Genomic DNA, 7,116 nt, shown 5'->3' with positions numbered 1-7,116 from the left:
AGATATGTTCACTTGTCTTTTCTTTACATAATAACAACAGCAAATAATGATATAGTATTTATCATGTGTCTGCCATATTCTAATAGCTTTAAAAATATGTTCTGTATAACCAGCATCTGTAACCAGCATCTATTCTGATTGGTTGCTGCTTGTGCCACACTACTTGTTAAATATAGTGACTATCATCCTTGGTAACAGGAGTGGTCAGAGAAAGCTTTTATCTGTGCTGAATTAAGGGAGGGAGTACTGAAAAGTGTTTCAAGCAAAGGAAGTGATATACTATGGGTCATCAGCGTCTAAGAAAACAGGAAATTGAAAGTAGGCCAGGGCACCTGGAGTGAAAAGGGAGTAGGAGATTGAGAACAGATGCTAGAAAGGCATGCTCCAGAAAGATCATTATGGACCTTGAAAATCATTAAAGCAAAAAAGAAACTAAAGTAGAGAAATGATATGTTCAGATTAGTATTTTAGAAACTTTACTCTGTCAGCAATGTGGGGAATATATTTAAGAGGTTAGGTTGTAGGTAGGGTCACTTGTGTGGGGGAACTCTTTTCTATCTCTGTCACATTTGTCTATCTCAGGTTCTATTCTGTGAACAGTATTGAGGTTTTTTTTCTTTTTTTTTTTTGTTTTTGTATTGAGTTTTAAACTTCTTTCTCACATGAAAGTGGGATACAGCATTTTACCTCTTCTCCCAAAAACTGTCTGTCAGTACAACAGGAATGCCCATGTCTGTCCTGTATCCACATAACTCTCTAGATCAATTGTTTCTAAGGACTTGCTGTGAAACAAAATAGAAACCAAAGACTTTCTTTTGGTTTACAATGTCCTCTATGATCTTTTCTCTGCCCAAGTCCATGAACTGATCTCATATCATTCTCACCTTCACTCACCATGGTCCAGCCACACTGGCCTTGTTTTATTATTTGAATAAATGAAGGACTTGGTGTTAGTTGTTTACTTCTGCTTAGAATGTACCAACAACCTTCCATTCTTTATCTCCAATGCTACTACAGCTAGATCTTTTTTCTTCATATCTCAGCTTAGATATCACCTCAAAGAGGCCTTTCCTAGCCACTAAATCTGAAGAAACCAAAGAGTGTTCGGCCTATGTTTTCCTCTAGTTTTATGGTTTCCAGCCTTACATTTAGAATTTTAATCAATTTTGAGTTTATTGTTGTATATGGCATTAGAGAATGTTCTAATTTCATTCTTTTACATGTAACTATCCAGTTTTCCCAGCACCACTTATTGAAAAGACTGTATTTTTTCCATTGTATATTCTTGGCTCCTTTGTCATAGATTAATTGACCATGGGAACATGGGTTTATTTCTGGGCTGTCTATTCTGTTCTACTGATCTACGTGTCTGTTTCTGTGCCAGTACCACACTGTTTTAATTACTGTAGCTTTGTAGTATAGTCTGAAGTCAGGGAGCATGATTCCTCCAATTCTGTTCTAATTTCTTAAGATAATTTTCTTGTTCTTGATCTTAGAGAAAATGCTTTCAGCTTTTCACTGTTGAGTATAATGTTAGCTGTGAGTTTGTCATATTTGACCTTTATTGTGTTGAAGTATGTTCACTCTATGCCCACTTTCTGGAGAGATTTTAATTATGAATAGATGTTGAATTTTGTCAAAAGCTTTTCCTGCATCTATTGAAATGATCATATGATTTTTATTCTTCAATTTGTTAATGTGATATATCACATTAATTGATTTGTGGATATTGAAAATTCTTGTATCCCTGGGATAAAGCCCACTTGATCATTGTGTATGATCAGTTGCTGACAGTCTTTGACATAAATTATAGAAATATTTTTGAATTTATCTTCTAAAAAAAGGAAATAAAAGCAAAAACAAACAAATGGAACCTAATAAATCATAAAATCTTTTGCACAGCAAAGGAATATAACAACAAAATAAAAAGATAACCTGCCGAATGGAAGAAAATATTTGCAAGTAATGTGACTGATAAGGGGTTAATAACCAAAATATCTGAACAGTGCATATAACTCAACATCAAAAGAACAAACAACCTGACTAATAATAAGAAGACCTGAATAAATATATTTGTAAAGAGAACATGAAGATGTTCAACAGGCAGATGAAAATATGCTCAACATCATTAATCATCAGGGAAATGCAAATCAAAACCACAATGAGATATCACATCACACCTGCCAGAATGGCTATTATCAAAAAGAACACAAATAACAAATGTTGGAGAATATGTGGAGAAAAGGGAACATTTGTACACTGTTGCTGGGAATGTAAGTTGGTATAACCACTGTGTAAAACAGTACAGAGGTTTCTCAAAAAATTATAAATAGAACTGCCATATCACCCAGCAATCACACTCTGGTTTATATCTGAAAGAAACAAAAACACTAATTTGAGCCCCTCTCTTCCTTGGAACTCCCTACGGGGGTGGAAGCCATCTTCTACTCAGCATCATGGCTGCTCTCAGATCCCTCGTGAAGCCCAAGATCATCAAAAGGAGGACCAAGAAGTTCATCCAGCACCAGTCAGACTGATATATCAAAATAAAGTGGAACCAGCAGAAAGCGAGAGGCATTGACAACAGAGTGTGAAGCAGATTCAAGGGCCAGATCTTGATGCCCAACATCAGTTATGGGAGCAACAAGAAAACAAACACATGCTGCCCAGCAGCTTCTGGAAGTTCCTGGTCCACAGCATCAAGGAGCATGAAGTGCTGTTGATGTGCAACAAATCTTACTGTGCTGAAATTATTCACAATATCTTATCCAAGAACCACAAAACCATTGCAGAAAGAGCACCCCAGCTGTCCATCAGAGTCACCAATCCCAATAACAGGCTGAACAGTGAAGAAAATGAATAGACATCTCATGGTGCACATTGTGTTTGTGTTAATAAAACCACAAAACTCGAAAAAACACACTAATTTGAAAAGATACATGAATCCCAATGTTCAGAGTAGCATTATTCACAGTTGCTAAGATATGGAAGCCACCTAAGTGTGTTATTTTATTCTTTTTTTAACATCTTTATTGGAGTATAATTGCCTTAAGCTGTTGTGTTAGTTTCCACAATATAACAAAGGGAATCGGCTATACATATACATATATCCACATATCCACTCCCTCTTGAATCTCCCTCCTACCCTCCCTATCCCACCCCTATAAGTGGTCACAAAGGATGGAGCTGATCTCCCTGTTCTATGCAGCTACTTCCCACTAGCTATCTATTTTGCATTTGGTAGTGTATATATGTCAATGCCACTCTCTCACTTCCTCCCAAATTATCCATCCTTCTCGCTGTGTGCTCAAGTCCATTCTCTACATATACGTCTTTATTACTCTCCTGCCTGCCCCTAGGTTCTTCAGAAATATTTTTTTTAGATTCTGTATATATCTGTTAGCATACAGTATTTGTTTTTCTCCTTCTGACTTACTTCACTCTATATGACAGTCTCTAGGTCCATCCACCTCACTACAAATAACTCAATTTTGTTTCTTTTTATGGCTAAGTAATATTCCACTGTACATATGTGCCACATATTTTTAACCATGCATCTGTTGATGGACACTTCGGTTGCTTCCATGTCCTGACTATTGTAAATAGAGCTGCAATGAACATTGTGGCACATGACTCTTTTTGAATTACGGTTTTCTCAGGGTATATGCCCAGTAGTGGGATTGCTTGGTCATATGATAGTTCTATTTTTAACTTTTTAAGGAACCTGCAGACTGTTCTCCATAGTGGCTGTATAAATATATATTCCAACCAACAGTGCAAGAGGATACCATTTTCTCCACACCGTCTCCAGCATTTATTGTTTGTAGACTTTTTAATGATGGCCATTCTTAGTAGTGTGAGGTGATAACTCATTGTAGTTTTGATTTGCATTTCTCTAATGATTAGTGATGCTGACCATGCTTTAATATGTTTGTTGTCAATCTGTATATTTTCTTTGAAGAAATTTCTATTTAGGTCTTTGGCCCGTTTTTGGATTAGGTTGTTTGTGTTTTTGATATTGAGGTGCATGAGCTGCTTGTATGTTTTGGAGATTAATCCTTTGTCAGTTGCTTCATTTGCAAATATGTTCTCTCATTCTGAGGGTTGTCTTTTCATCTTGTTTATGGTTTACTTTGTGTGGAAAAGCTTAAAAGTTTCATTAGGTCCAATTGGTTTATTTTTGTTTTCATTTCCCTTTCTTTAGGAGGTGGGTCAAAAAGGACCTTGCTGTGATTTATGTCAAAGCGTGTTCTGGCTATGTTTTCCTCTAAGACGTTTATAGTGTCTGGCCTTACATTTAGGTCTTTGATGCATTTTGAGTTTATTTTTGTGTATGGTGTTAAGAAGTGTTCTAATTTCATTCTTTTGCATGTAGCTGTTCAGTTTTCGAAGCACCAATTATTGAAGAGGCTGTCTGAACTCCATTGTATATTCTTGCCTCCTTTATCAATTATAAGGTGACCATATGTGTGTGGGTTTATCTCTGGGCTTCCTATTCTGTTCCATTGATCTATATTTCTGTTTTGTGCCAGTACCACACTGTCTTGATTACTGAAGCTTAGTAATATAGTCTGAAGTCAGGGAGCCTGATTCCTCCAACTCCGTTTTTCTTTCTCAAGATTGCTTTGGCTATTTGGGGTCTACTGTGTTTCCATACAAATTTTAAATTTATTTCTTCTAGTTCTGTGAAAAATGCCCTTGGTAGTTTGACAGGGATTGATTTGTACCTATAGATTGCTTTGGGTAGTATAGTCATTTTCACAATGTTGATTCTTCTAATGCAAGAACATGGTATATCTCTCCATCTGTTTGGATGACATATAATTTATTTAATCAGTGTCTTATAGTTTTCTGCATACAGGTCTTTTGTCTCCTTAGGAAGGTTATGCAATGGTAAATGGGAGTGTTTCCTTTATCTCTTTCAGAATTTTCATCATTACTGTGTAGGAACGTAAGACATTTCTGTGCATTTATTTTGTATCCTGCTACTTTACCAAATTCATTGATAAGCTCTAGTAGTTTTCTGGTAGCATCGTTAGGTTTCTCTATGTATAGTATCATATCCTCTACAAACAGTGACAGTTTTACTTCTTCTTTTTCAATTTGGATTCCTTTTATTTCCTTTTCTTCTCTGCTTGGTGTGGCTAAAACTTCCAAAACTATGTTGAATAATAGTGGTGAGGGTGAGTAACCTTGTCTTGCTCCTGATCTTAGTGAAAATGGTTTCTGTTTTTCACCATTGAGAAAAATGTTGGCTGTAGCTTTGTCATATATGGCCATTATTATGTTGATGTAAGTTCCCTCTATGCCTACTTTCTGAGGGTTTTTATCATAAATGAGTGTTGAATGTTGTCAAAAGCTTTTTCTGCATCTACTGAGATTAACATATGTTTTGTATCATTCAGTTTGTTAATATGGTGTATCACATTGATTGATTTGTGTATATTGTAGAATCCTTGCATTCCTGGGTTAGACACCACTTGATCATGGTGTATGATCCTTTTAATGTGCTGTTGGATTCTGTTTGCTATTATTTTGTTGAGGATTTTGACATCTATGTTTATATGTGATATTGGCCTGTAGCTTTCTTCCTTTGTGACATCTTTGTCTAGTTTCGCTATCAGGGTGATGGTGGCCTCGTAGAATTAGTTTGGGAGTGTTCCTCCCTCTGCTGTAATTTAGAAGGTTTTGAGAAGGATAGGTGTTAGCTCTTCTCTAAATTTTTGATAGAATTCTCCTGAGAAGACATCTGGTCCTGGGCTTTTGTTTGTTGGAAGATTTTTAACCACATTTTCAATTTCAGTGCATGTGATTGGTCTGTTCATATTTTCTATGTCTTCCTGATTCAGTCTCGGAAGGTTGTGCTTTTCTAAGAATTTGCCCTTTTCTTCCAGTTGGTCCATTTTATTGCCATATAGTTGTTTGTAGTAATCTGTCATGATCCTTTGTAATTCGGCAGTGTCCATTGTTGCTTCTCCTTTTTCATTTCTAATTCTGTTGATCTGAGTCTTCTTCATTTTTTTCTTGATGAGTCTGGCTCATGGTTTATCAAGTCTCAAAGAACCAGGTTTTAGTTTTATTGATCTTTGTTACTGTATCCTTCATTTCTTTTTCATATATTTCTGATCTAATTTTTATGATTTCTTTCCATCTGCTAACTTTGGGTTTTGTTTGCTCTTCTTTCTCTAATTGCTTAGGTGTAAGGTTAGGTTGGTTATTTGAGATTATTCTTGTTTCTTGAGGTAGGATTATATTGCTATAAAATTCCCTCTTAGAACTGCTTTTGCTGAATCCCATAGGGTTTTTTTTTGTTGTTGTTTGTTTTTTTTTTTTTTTGCAGTACACGGGCCTCTCACTGTTGTGGCCTCTCCTGTTGTGAAGCACAGGCTCCGGACGCGCAGGCTCAGTGGCCATGGCTCACGGGCCTAGCCACTCCACGGCATGTGGGATCTTCCCAGACCAGGACACGAACCCGTGTCCCCTGCATCAGCAGGTGGACTCTCAACCACTGCGCCACCAGGGAAGCCCTCCCATAGGTTTTAGATTATCTTGTTTTCATTGTCATTTGTTTCCAGGTATTATTTTATTTCCTCTTTGATCTCTTCAGTAATTTCTTGGTTATTTAGTAGTGTATTGTTTAGCATCCATGTGTTTTTATTTTTTACAGTTATATTTCCCATAATTGATATCTACTCTCCTAGTGTTGTGGTCGGAGAAGGTACATGATAGGATTTTAATTTTCATAAACTTACCGAGGCTTGATTTGTGTCCCAAGATGTGATATATCCCAAAGAATGTTCATGAGCACTTGAAAAGAAAGAGTATTCTCTTGTTTTTGGATGGAATATCCTGTAAATATCAATTATGTCCATCTTGTTCAATGTGTCATTTAAAGGTTGTGCTTCCTTATTTTCATTTTGGATGATCTGTCCATTAGTGAAAGTGGTGTGTTAAAGTCCCCTACTATGATTGTGTTACTCTCAATTTCCCCTTTTTAGGCTGCTACCATTTGCTTTATGTATTGAGGTGTTCCTTTTTTGGGTGCAGAGATATTTACAATTGTTATATCTGCTTCTTGGATTGATCCTTTGAACATTATGTAGTTTTTTTATAGAC

The 7,116-nt window shown here is 36.3% G+C and overlaps 1 pseudogene; it reads left to right on the top strand.

Annotated features, from left to right (window-relative positions):
* The first annotated feature begins 2,456 nt into the window (after nucleotides 1-2,456).
* Nucleotides 2,457-2,863, top strand: LOC112400372 (60S ribosomal protein L32 pseudogene; annotated as a pseudogene).
* The last annotated feature ends 4,253 nt before the right edge of the window (nucleotides 2,864-7,116 follow it).

This window comes from Neophocaena asiaeorientalis, unplaced genomic scaffold, assembly GCF_003031525.2.
Source record: "Neophocaena asiaeorientalis asiaeorientalis breed wild unplaced genomic scaffold, Neophocaena_asiaeorientalis_V1.1 scaffold12, whole genome shotgun sequence".
NCBI lineage: Eukaryota > Metazoa > Chordata > Mammalia > Artiodactyla > Phocoenidae > Neophocaena > Neophocaena asiaeorientalis.
This window is presented reverse-complemented; position numbering and strand designations above follow the sequence as displayed.